The sequence below is a fragment of the Cupressus sempervirens genome, chromosome 4 (genome assembly GCF_028749045.1).
Source record: "Cupressus sempervirens isolate cs-2001-9-10 chromosome 4, ASM2874904v1, whole genome shotgun sequence".
Taxonomy (NCBI): domain Eukaryota; kingdom Viridiplantae; phylum Streptophyta; class Pinopsida; order Cupressales; family Cupressaceae; genus Cupressus; species Cupressus sempervirens.
Window position 1 is genome coordinate 228,290,146 of NC_143121.1, and position 14,000 is coordinate 228,304,145.

Here is a 14,000-nt window from a genome sequence, read left to right on the forward strand (position 1 = left end):
TCTGAAGATAACAAAGAGAGAGAGAGAATGAACTTTGTTTGGTATCAAAAAGATAAAATTTGCTATCAGAAAAAGATGTTGAAGACAGAGTTTGCTAATAAGGAGAGGAACTAAAGGTAGAGGGTGTTTATACTGATAGAGGGAGTTATCATGGATGAGAATTAGAATGAAACTAAGGATATTTTCCTTAATTTATTTCTTGCTCCAAAATTTCATTTTATTATGACATGTTGTGTTACCATCAATGCCAAAGAGGGAGATTGTTGAAAATAATTGGTTAATTGTGTATCATCTTTGATGTTATACAAAATGTTATATATTTTCTAGTTAGTGTATGTCGAGATCACTTAGGTGATGAAGATAGTTTCTTGTGTCTGATGAGAATTCCAATATTTTCCAAGTTCAGAAGACAATATCTCCTGAGTACACTTGGGTGACAAAGAGAAGTTCACAAAAGATTGAGTGTTAACCAAGCTCACTTGGTTAATGAAGGACAAGTTGGATGGAACCAATGCTAACTGAGCTCACTCGATTACCAAAGGAACTTTGTGAAAATGAAGTGTTAAACAATTTCACTTGGTTAACATAGGAAAATTGTTTATGAGTTAGTGTCTACTGAGCAAGGTAAACTAATGAAGGATTTTCTTCTTTTGGCATATTGAGTTCAATAGATTTGTTTGTTGGTTCTAGCTAACTAAGGAGATTAATATTAATTATTGTAAGTTATATTCAAGCTAACTTGACAATGTGTATGATATAAATATAAGGTCAAGTTGAGGATTGAATGTGTGGAAGTGGATGAAAATATAGAAGATGCTTAGAGGAAGAGAATTAGAAGGATAAGAAGAATATCCTTGTGGAGCTACAAAGATACATTCGATCAAAAAGGATCAAGTATATAAGCCAAAATTGAGATCTATAATCAGCAATTCAGTTGCATCAGAAATTAGGTCATCTCATTGTTACTCTCTAACCATTTTAGCAATGATCTAAATCTTTTAATAGAGTTGGCTTAACAATTATTTGTAAATCTTCTAACAAGGTGGCATGTTTAGATTAAAGTGTTTAAAGACCTCTAATAAGGCCACTCCTAATAGGGTGATTAAATCCTCTAATAAGGTCACACCTAACAATGTGTTTTGTAACCTTTAATAGGATTGGATCCTAATAGGGCTCACTTTAGAAGAGTGAAAATTAGTAACTAGTTACAATTGGTGGGTTTTCCTAAATTAGGTTTCCACATTAAATCTTGGTGTCACTTGTGTTCATGTTATTTATTTTATGTGTATGTAACTAAGTTAAGTAAGATTAATCAAAGATAATAGCTTAAGATTTACATTTTTTGAATTACAGTTGCTATTTTAGTTCTTACTAAGTTACAACGTTTACTAGTGTAAACTAAGTGCTTGTGTACTTACCGAGTATCAATATTTTTAGTGAAATTTGTGTTCTATGTTGACATCTAAAGGATATAGGATCTATTTGAGTGGTAACTAATTCACCCCTCCCCTCTCAATTACTCCTCTTATATTTCCAACATCTTGGTTGTAGATAACCTTGGTAATTGGCATTTGGTTTTAGCACAAGAAGAGTTTGCATATAATAGTTCAACAAATAAAAGTAGAGGAAATTTATTGTTTGAATTAGTTATAAGCATGAATCATAAGGTAGTTCCAGAATAAAGGGATCATAAGCAAAGGGGAAAGGAGTGTTGAAATAGAGGATTTGTGAATTTTATGAAGTCATTACTTGAGGAGGTCAAGCATCATTTAGAAAAAACTAAATCAAAAGTATAAGGAGAAGGTTGTGGGACTAGGAGACATAAGGAATTCTCAGTAGGAGATGAGGTTATGGTTCATTTAATGAAAGGAAAATTTCTAGTTGGGACTTATAAAAAATTTAATGTGAATAATTTTGGACCTTTAAATATCTTTAAGACATTTGATTTTGAAAATGCTTATGACATGGAGTTACCTAAGGAAAAAAATATTTCACCTATAGTCAATATTGTGTATCTTTATGAGTATCATGAAACCAATGAGAGTTCAAATTATATAAAAAAATATTATACTAAGAAGTAGTTGGACAAGATAGAGAAAATATTGAACAATAGACTTGGATTGAATTAGCTCATAAAACCCATACAAAGGTGAATGATTATCATGGTGCCAGGGTTCAGATTGCCTCAATGATAGTCAAAAATAATTAGGACTTGTAGGGTGTTGTAGATTTGAATCTAGGAGAGGCATCCTCCCTAAGAGGTGACCCTACTGAGCTAAACCATAGGCCCAAAGACTCCTTGGACCATGAAATAGTCATGGGTTCCCCATCATCTTATGTTCTTAAATTGGTGTCATTGGAAAGAGAAAAATAAAATAGTACTATGTATGGTGAAGAGGATAATCTTCTTGGTATATCTGAAGAATTTGGCATTGATAAGATCTACACAATCATCCAATTAGAGGTAAATTTCACTAAATTCAAGAGTGGAAATCAAAGATCCAAAGGGAGAAGAGTGACTCAAAAAATTCTAGAGGAAGCAAGAAACGTGAAGCAAAAAAAACTCAGATCAAGGAGGGACATCATCTTTCCCAAAGACCATAAAGCTCCTAACATAGAATATCAAGGGCCACAATACCCCTAACAAAACCCACCTTTTCAAAAGAGGTTATTATCAAGAAAAAGAGGACATTTTCTATATCCATGAGACAAAATTAGAAATAAAAATTGCAACTAGAGTCTTTGGTGTATGCCAAATCTGGTCAAGTTTCTTTGTGGACTCAGTTGGTGCAGTTGGGGGTTTGGGAACTCTATGGAACCCCAGATTGGTACCAATGACACCAATTTTCAAATCATAGAAGTGGAAGATGATGAAGTTCACTTCCAATACCATGAATTTCACTAGTATTCTAATTAACATGTATGGTCATATTCCTTTTATTCAAAATAGAGTGGTTTAGGAGAGATCTCACAGCTGATTGGGGAAAATACATATGAGGCTATAATTGTAGTAGTTTATTTTAATGCTACCTTATATCTAGAAGATAAGTGTAGGGGAGAAGTGTAACGAGTTATGTTTAATTAATTTTTTAGGAATTTGTATCAGCTAATGGTCTCTTGGAGGTTATGGAAAAGGGTGGCTCCTTCACCTGGACAAATTAAAGAAAGATTTTTTCAAGCATAATAGAGAAATCAAATAATTTCTTCCTTAAAAATCCCTAGAATTCATATCCATTTTCTTTGAAGCTTTCCTAATGGGTATATCAGGATCTGAACATTTTCCTATCTCATTGATTATCCAAAGGGATTATGTTCTAGTAAGGTGTTCCTTCAAGTTTGAGAAAATGCGGTTCAGGGAACCATGATTCATGGATTTGGTTTATGATTGGTAAATATTAGCTTCAATAAAGGATGGTAATAAAGGGTTCTAGTTTTTTGAAAAATTAAAATTCATCGAGAAAAAATTGAAAGTATGGAATAGATCTCACTTTGGTGACATTTTCAAGTAAGGGATGGAGATATGCAGAGCTATCTAGAGGTTTTGAACTGTAATGTGTTAAGAGGAAGGAATAAACTTGGTGTATTTTCATACTAAAAAATACCTCTTGAATTGATATGGAAAATTTTTACAAAGAGATGAAATTTATTGGAAGCATAAATCACACAAAACATGGTTAAGAGAGAGTGATCAAATTACACAATTATTCCATTTCTTAGTTAACGCTTGTAGGAGTATCAATAGGATCTTTTCAATCACTAGTGAGGATGGCTCAGTAAAAAAGGATCCTAAGGCCATTAATCAAGAGGCTATAAGATACATTTCTACACTTTGGAGCTCAGAGTCGATATTGATGCATCGACAATAGGAGGAAATTTTAGTAGTTATCACAAGCATGGTGACAATAGACGATAATCACATGATGATGACATCAATTTTCTTAAAATAATTAAAGGAAATAGTGTTCATTTTTGGTGGGGATAAAGCCCTATGACTGGATGGTTTTCAAATATTATTTTACCAAAAAATTGGAATTTATTGAAGACAAACCTTGAATTTATTGAAGACAAACCTTTTGGGTCTGGTAGAATAATCTAGAAAGAAAAGGCTTCATCTTCAAAGACTTTGACAATACCTTAGTATCTGTGATACCAAAGCAAGAGAAACCTATGTCCTTTGATTGATTTTTCTTGATTTCCCTATGCAACATGGTTTACAAAATCATCACAAAAGTGGAAGAAAATAGACTTAAGCCCATCTTGTTGGGATTTAACCATGGATAGAAATAATAATTACATGCAAATACAAACAATATCATAAAATAATAGATCACATAGAAAAGAACATAGGACACCAAGATTTAACGTAGTTCACCCAATCCCTGGGCTACATCCACCAAATAGCAAGTCCAACATATTAATGATCTAGTGATTACAACCTAATTACAATTTGTAATCCCTTAGAGCTCAATACTGCCACAACCAATTTTGTATCACACCTTATAAAACAATCCCTAACCCTAAGCTCTTTTATACAAGCATTTTTTCCACTTTAAGTTTAAAATAAGTTACAACATGGTCATAAATTGGCCAATAAAAAATAGGCCAATAAGAAAATTGGGAACCCTAAAGAATTTATGAAGTATGTACAATACTTCTCTGATTTATCATCACAAACTAACAATCTCCCACTTGGGGACTAATCAGACTCCACACTAGACAACAATCTCCCAGTTAGAGACTGAGCATGTAGCAATATTGCTACCATATGGGACTCCCACTGGATCAAACCACCTTGGATTCTATTGTTCTTTTATTTTGTTTAGTCTAGAAGACCAACCAAAGCTGAAGAGGAATTTAGCTTCTCCTTTGTCGCTACCTTTGTAAACATATTTTCTAGATTTCCATCTATATGTATCTTGTCTAGCTTTAACTATTCATCATCCAAAACTAAACAAATGAAATGGTACTACAATTTTATGTGTTTTGTATTTGAATGCAAAGCAAAATTCTTTACAAGAAGAATGGCACTCTGACTATCTATAAATAAATAATTATCCCTCTCAGGGTGTCCCAATTCTTTTGAGAAGAACTAAAGCCATATCATCAAGCCTTAGTTTCCTCTATAGCAGTAACATACTCATGCCTATGTAGTGGATAAAGCATTAACCTTATGTAATCTAAAAACCCAACTCGTTGTTGCCTCACAACAATAAATACATAACCTGTAGTACTCCACCTAGTATCAATATCACTTGCCAATTCTAAGTCAACATAAACCTATAAAGTAGTAGTAGAGCCCCCATAGTGTAAACACTTACTAGATGTTCCTCTCAAATATCTAAGAATCTATTTAACTACATTCCAATGCTGAATTCCTAGATGACTCATATAACTACTAATAACTCCCACTGCATGTACAATATTTGGCCTTGTACATACCATAACATACATCAAGCTTCCTATAGCTGAAGCATAAGGTACCTTGGACAACATATCCTAAGGTACCTTGGACAACTTATCCTCCTCTTCTTGTGTCTTTGGACACATCTCCGTAGTCAACTTCAAATGGCTAGGTAAAGGTGTGCTAACATCTTTAGCGTTCTCCATACAAAAATGTAGCAACACCTTTCAATATAATTAGCCTAAGATAAAATCAATTTCATGCTCTTCCTATATCTACAAATATTTATACCAAGGATTTGTTTTTCTGCCCCCAAATCCTTCATAGAAAATGCATGTGCTAACTAGCATTTCAGCCCCTTAGTATGATCCATGTTAGACCCAGCTACAAGCATATCATTAATATATAAACATAAAATAATGTAGTTGACATTATCCAACCTCATAAATTAAACAAAATGATCTAAATGACACCTATTGTATCCATTCTCATGCATAAACCTATCAAATTTTAGATATCATTGTCGAGGTGCTTGCTTCAAGCCATATAAACTTTTCTTCAATCTACACACTATGTTCTCTTTACCTTTGACCTCAAATCCCTGTGGATGTGCCATATATATCTCTTAATCCAAATCACCATGAAGGAAGGTTGTTTTAACATCAAGTTGCTCCAAATGCAAATGTTCAATAGCCACAATACTTAACACAGTGCGAATAGAAGTCATTTTAACAACAAGAGAAAATATCTCATCAAAATCAATGTCATTTTTCCATACAAATCATTTTACAACTAACATGGCTTTAAATATTTTCTTACCTCCATCCTCTTCTTTCAACCTATAAACCCATTTATTCTGTAAAACCCTTCTACCTATGGGCAACTTGCATAAATCCCATGTCTTATTTCTTAGCAAAGAGTCTATTTCTTCTTTCATTACAGACTTCCACTAAATCTTTGTATCCACCTGCACAACTTCATCATAACATTCAGGTTCACTAGCATCAGTAAGTAAAATAGAATACAAAGAAGGAGAAAATCTTTATGGAGGTCTACTTAGCTATGTTGACCATCTAACATTCACTGGGGCATTTGGTATTTGTTTTTGCGATTGTTGCACATCATTAGGAATTGTTGGAACATCATCTTTTGGAGTATCATCCAACACTACATAATCATCTTCTTTCTTCTCATGTTGTTTCAATAGATCTTTGTACAACACTATCTCATTGAATATGACATCCCTACTTCTTATAATTTTATGATTTTCAAAATTCCAAAGCCTATAACCAAATTCATTAATGTCATATCCAAAAAATACACATTTTTTTAAGTTGGCTTCTAGCTTGGTTCTATTTTCAGAATCTATATGAGAAAATGTTTCACAACTAAAGGTTTTGAGAAAAGAATGACTCACCTTCTTACAAATACATGCTTCCTCTAGAATACCACAACCCAAAGGAGTAGAAGGACCTCTATAAATCAAATGTATAGAAATATTGATAACCTTTGCCCACATGTGTAAGAGCAACCCAGCATGCAACCTCATGCTCCTTGCATGCTCCATTAGTTGTTCTTGCGTTCAGCCATTCCATTTTCTTGTGAAGTCCTTGGAACAATTTTTTGTTTATGAATACCATTAGTGGAGCAATAATATTAAAATTCATGACTACAATGCTTACCACCATTATTAGATCTGAGATATTTTAATTTCTTACCAGACTCATTTTCAACCAAGAATTTCCATTTCTTAAAAGTTTAAAATACATTAGATTTATGTCTAAGGAAATAAACTCATACTTTTCTAGTTGCATCATTAATAAATTTAACATAATAATGAGAGCCACCAAGGGAAGATACCTAAGCTAGTCCCCATACATCTACATGTACAAGCTCTAATTTCTCCATTTTATTTTCCTTCCTAGTCTTCACAAAAATTTATCTCTTTTGTTTTCCATACAGACAACTTTCATAGGAATCCATATTAACATATTTTAGACCTAGTAAAATTTTCTTTGAATGAAGTGCTTCCATACCTTTCTCACTCATGTGCCCAAGTCTTTTGTGCCACAGTTTTGTATCAAAATATACAACAACTATTTGTTCTCCCTACTCAACTATAGAAACTATTCATAAACATTCATGTTTCTCTGAAAAAATTAAAGTAGAAGGAACAATATGACCAGTACAAAGATATAAGGTTTCTACTTTCACACCTTTTTCCACTACAAGTGAACCTTTTGAAACCTTTCAATTTTTATCATTAAAAGTAACTACACAACTCTCATCACCAAGTTGTCCTACAAAAATTAAATTCCTACTCAGCCTTGGAACATATCTTACCTCATGTAGTAGCCAATGATTACCATTCTACAACTTAATCTTAACTTTTTCCTTTTCAACAATCTACAGGGTTCATTATCCCCCAAATAAACAAGCCCAAAATCCCCTTGGACATAATCAATGAAATAACCTCTATGAGGTGTAGCATGAAATGAAGCACCATAATCTAAAACCTACGAATCATCAAAACTTTCTAAAGATAGAAGCAAACCATCCTCTTTGAATTTTTCACTTATCACATTTGCCTCTTTGTTCCCCTTTGGTTTATCTCCTTTGTTCTTCTTTCAATTCCAACAATCTTTCTTCTTATACCCTATTTTACCATAGTACCAGCAATCTCTCAGTCCTCTGGATTGAGAACTCTTCCCCTTTGATTTTCCTCTTGATTTCTTATGATTTCTAGAATTATTTCCTCTCTCAATCGTTCAGCTTTTGCTTTGTACATTCAGAGCACTTCCTAATGTAGATCCACTTGACAATTTCCTATGAGTTTCCTCGCTTAGAATAAAACTGATCACATCATCATATTTTAGGGTATTAGATCCAAAAACAAAATTAGTCGCAACCATTACCAAGTCATTCTAGCTTTCAAGCAAAGAACACAAAATCACGAGAGCCCTAATTTCTTCATCAAAATTAATACCCACAAAAGATAACTGACTAGTAATAGTATTAAACTCATTTAAATGATCTAAAATAGATCCACGTTCTATCATTTTCATATTAAATAAATGCTTCATGAGAAATACCTTATTTGAAGCCAAGGGCTTTTCATACAATTTCACTAGGGTTTCCATCAACTCTTCTATCATCTTTTCTTATGTAATGTTAAATGTTACCAATTGTTGGTTACAATTTTCCAATTGTGTGTTGTATTTGATGTCACAAAAATGTCATATCAGTCATTAGATAATGCCTATCAAACTAAGAAAGTCAAAAAAGAAAAGGAAAATGTCTACTGAGCTCAGAAGGTCAGCAAGGCAATAGACAGTGTCTACCAAGCCCAAAAGGTTAGTAAAGATAGCTTGCAGTATCTACCAAGTAGATAGCTGGCTACCAAGCCTTCAAGGTAATCAAAGAAATTTAGCTCTTACTGAGCTCACTCGGTAATTGAAGAAAACATGACAAAGTAGTTCTTACCAAGATCACTTGGTAATCAAAGAAAATATAATAGAAATCTAGTTCTTACCGAGTTCACTTGGTCATCAAAGGTAATTTGGTAAAAATAGTTCTTACCGAGTAAACTTGGTAGCCAAAGGATTTTAAATGTTAACCAAGTAAAGAAGGTTAACTCTGAAAAATTTTGGAAGCAGGGTCGGCCAGTATCGAGCGTTTAATTGTTTAAGGACAATATCTGTAGCCAACTAACGAATGGTTTATTGGTAAATGAAACATGTAAATAGGCCGACTTGAAAATCCGAATGGTATAAGTAAGAAGTCAAGTTGTGAATTTAAATATGTGGAATGTGGAAGAATGAAATGTTAAAGTGATATGAAGATTGATTATTTTGGAAGTAGATTTGAAGGATGATTAGAGATCACTGAGAAATAGCAGAGCCTTATTTGATCAAGAAGGATCTAATGATGCTAAACAAAGACTTGTATCCAGAAAATTCAGTTTCATTTTAATCAAGTCAATTCATTGTTTCTTTCTAACCATTGTAGTAGTGATTTGAAATCTCTTAACAAAGTTGGTTTAACAGCCATTTTGTAAATCCTCTAACAAGGTGACAATTCAGTTGAATTGTTCTAAAGACCTCTAGCAAGGCCACTCCTAATAGGGTGATTAAATCCTCTAGCAGGGTCACACCTAATAGTGTGTATTATAACCTTTAACAGGGTTGGCTCCTAATAGGGCTCACTTTAGAAGAGTGAAAAATTGGTAACTAGTTACTTGGTGGTTTTTTCCATATTAGGTTTCCACGTTAAATCTGGTGTCCCTTGTGTACACTTTATTTTCAATTACATGCATGATTATAATAGTTTAATTTATCGAGTTATAGCAGTTGTTTACCAAGTAAAGTAGTTACTAGATCTTCAAGACATCTAAGGGATTTGTGGATGAATTTTTAATAGTAACTGATTCACCCCCCCTCTCAGTTACTCTATCTTTAATTCCAACAATTGGTATCAGAGCTTTTGGTGCTTATAGGAAAAGATTTCAAGGATCTAAGATAAAGATCAGGATGTCCTACAAAAGGGAAATTCCAAGACTTAACAAGGACAACTTCTCAGCATGGCAAGGATTGATGAGACTTCATCTAGCTTCCATTGGAGATACAAGATTGAAGTACCTTGATGAAAAATATGCAGAACCTTCTGGTACATTATCTGTAAATGATATTGCTAAAAAGAAGACTCACAACAACATGATGATAGATATAGCATCCACTCTAAGTTATGAATATTTTGAAGACATCAAGGATTGCAAAACTTCCTTTGAAATGTGGAACAAGCTGAAAGAAATCTATAGAGGAGATGATAATGTAAGAAGAGCTAAAGCAGAAAGTTTGAGAGGACAATTTGACCAAATGAGGATGAGAGAGGATGAAAACATTGCAAAATATGTTGAAAGAGTTAAAGCATGTGTTAGTGCAATCAAAGCATCTGGAGGAGATATCAGTGAGGAGATGGTTATAAGTAAAGTTCTTAGAACTCTACTTCCCATCTATACAATCAGAGTTTCTACAATTCAAGAAAGAAGATGTGAAGCAAATCATAAAATAAATTTAGAAGCCATAGTTGGAAGATTGACTACATTTGAACTAGAAAACTATGACAACTATGTTCCAACTACCAAGAATGTTGAGTCGGCATTTGAAGCCAAGCTTTCACTCAAAGAAAAAGGGAAAAAGATGAAAGAACCACAATTAGAAAGTGATGAAGAATCAAAAAAAAGTTCAGACAGTGATCTTGAAGTGGTTGAAGCCCTACTAGCAAGGAAATATTCAAGAGGCAAAGGAAAATACAAAGGTAAAGTTCCTCTAATCTATTTCTCTTGTGAAGAAATTGGACATATTGCTGCTAGGTGCCTAGATAAGCAGAGAAAAAAATGAAAACAAAGGTCTAATGTACAATGGCAAGAAAGACTTCGGATCTTTCAAGGATAAAGGTAAGAAAACATGTTTTATGGCAAAAGATTTCAATTATTTTGATGATGAAGAAGAAGATGAAATTGTCTACATTGCTATAAAAGATGAATTTGATAATGATGAGGAGATGGCACTAATTTTGCATATGAGAAAAAATGATACATGGATCATAGATAGTGGTTGTTCTCATCACATGACTGGTGATAAAACTAAGTTTAAAAATTTTGAAGACTATGATGGTGGTAGTGTAAGATTTGGTAACAATGAACCTTGTTGTATAAAAGGAAAAGGAAGAATCTCTCTAACCAACGAACTTGTGTGTGATAATGCATATTGGGTATAAGGACTAATGCACAATTTGTTGAGTGTGGCACAACTACTCAATTATGGATTCAAGGTAGAATTCATGCATGGAAAAGCAAGATTACTGGATGGCAAAGGAAAGCTGATTGGATTCGGCACTCAAACAAAAGGTAACTTATTTTATCTTGAACTAGGTGAATGTTCATGTTTCATTGCTCAAATTGAAGAAAGCTGGTTATGGCATAAGAGGTTTTGTCATGTAAACTTTGGCAACTTAATAAAGATTAGTAAATTCAAGAAAGTAAGAGGTATTCCTGACATAAAGAAACCTGAGGTTGGTCTATGCAAGAATTGTCAAATTGGTAAGATGGGAAAGACTAGTTTTTAAAGCAAGAACTATCAGAATGAAGAAGTTCTAGAAATTGTGCATACTAATTTGTGTGGACCTATTGGTAATGAAAGTTATACTGTTGAAAAATTCTTCATTATGTTTGTTGATGATTATTCAAGAATGATGACTATCATGTACCTTAGAGAGAAATCAAAAGCATTTGAAAAGTTCAAATGGTATTTGGCCAGAGTAGAAAAGTAAATAGGCAAAAGAATGAAATGCTTAAGGTCTGATAGAGGTGGTGAATTCATTTCACATGAATTCAATAACTTTTGTGTTACAAAAGGAATCAAAAGATAGGTTTCAGCACTTAGAACTCCTGAACAAAATGGGATAGAAAAAAGAAGGAACAAATCTATCATGGATTGTGCAAGAACCTTAATGATTAAGAAAGGCATTGCTATCAAATACTGGAAGGAAGCCATCAGCACTATAGTTCATACATTGAACTGAGTATAGCTGAAGGACTCATTTAAAACACCCTATGAATTATGGTATGGCTACAAACCCAATGTAAGTTATCTGAAGGTATTTGGAAGAAAATGTTACATTTTGAAAGAATCTAGGAAAGGTAAATTTGATGTAAAAAGTGATGAAGGAATTTTTTTGGGATACTCTTGCAAAAAAAAAGCATATAGATGTTTGAACTTATCTACTTAAGAAGTTATAGAATGTGCACATGTGGAAGTTGATGAGTTTGTAGAAAGAATAGAAGAAGAAAACAAAAAGGAACCTTAAGACTACAGAAGATTTTTTTACATTAAACTTGAAACATTACCAATTATACCTATCAATCAGGAATCCTCAACTCCAGAGTCTTCATTAACCGAGTCACAAGAAGTTCAAGCCAAGTCAGCATCTACCGAGCCACAAGAACCCAAGTTGCAAACAAAAGCTACCGAGTTAGCATCTAACGAGCTCGAGAAATCTGAATCTGAATCAGAAGTTGAGAGATAGAAGGAAGCCAATGCAAGTCATTCAAAAGGAAAGGAGCCCATGTTAGCTAAATATGTCAGAAAGCATCATGCACCAAATCATATCATTGGTGATAAATCAGAAAGAACAATGACAAGAAGTAAGTTGAAAGGCACTTGTTTACTTGCTAATTTTGAACCTAGAAATGTTAAAGATGTACTAGACAATGAAAGTTGGATTGAAGCTATGAATGAAGAGATAGAACAAATAGAGAAAAACAAACCATGGACTGTTGTACCTAGACCCAAAGACAAGAATGTGATTGGAACAAAGTGGGTATTCAAAAATAAACTAAATGAAGATGGTAAAGTATCAAGGAACAAAGCTAGACTAGTATGCAAAGGATATTCACAAGAAGAAGGTGTAGACTATGGAGAAAAATTTGCTCCTGTTGCAAGATTGGAAGGTGTTAGAACTTTACTTGCATATGCTACATTCAAAGGATACAAATTTTATCATATGGATGTCAAGTCAGCATTTCTCAATAGCATATTGGAGGAAGAGGTTTACATTGAGTAGCCTGAAGGTTTTATTGATCTAGACAAGAAGGACATGGTCTATAAGTTGCATAAACCATTATATGGTCTGAAACAAGCCCCTAGAGTATGGTATGAAAGATTGCATAAGTATCTTATTCAAATTGGTTTTCAAATAACTAATGACAATAGCAGTTTGTACACAAAGGAAGGACTAGAGAATAAAATTGTTTTGGCAGAAATATTTGTAGATGATACTTTGTTCACAAGCAATGATGATCTTTGCAAAGAATTTTTAGAACAAATGAACAAGGAAATTTAAATGTCAATTATGGGTAGTCCCATGGTAATGGTTCCCACTTTTTGGCCAAGTTTGACACTAAAATAGATATTTTTAACAAAAACTTCATTTTCAAATACATATTACTAAAAATCCGTAGAGAATTTGATGATGATGTAAACTAGTGTTTTTTAGCATTTTCTATCTAGTTTCTAATGATATTTTTAAATTTTTTTAATAATTTCATTTGAAGTCCATTTTTTCATCTCCTTTGAGAAGTGGTTTATACGAAAATTGACATTTTCAAAAAGTGATGGGTATTTTGATCCACATAACTTTTTTTTAGAATTTGATAATTACAAAATTCTTTCAAGGATAGAATAGTAACAGCGATATCTAACACGTTTTGTTGGTTTTGTTCAATTTTGTAAAAAAATGACAATTTTATTTAGTGTCAAAGTGACAGTAACTATAATTTAGACATAGGTTGCTTTTGATCAATATAACTTGACTTGTATTTATCGAAATAACATTTTTCTTGATTTTCTAGAAAACTAACACATATAGCTTTGATGTTCATATTTTTCAAAAATTGTATTCTTCATTTTTATATTTTTCCCGAAGCTTTGAATTAAGGTTTCTAAAATGATTAAAAAACCTATACTTACTAAAACTATAACTATAACATCATAATCAAAACAATATATGCTAAAAATATATTCATTAGAAAGCTTATTGA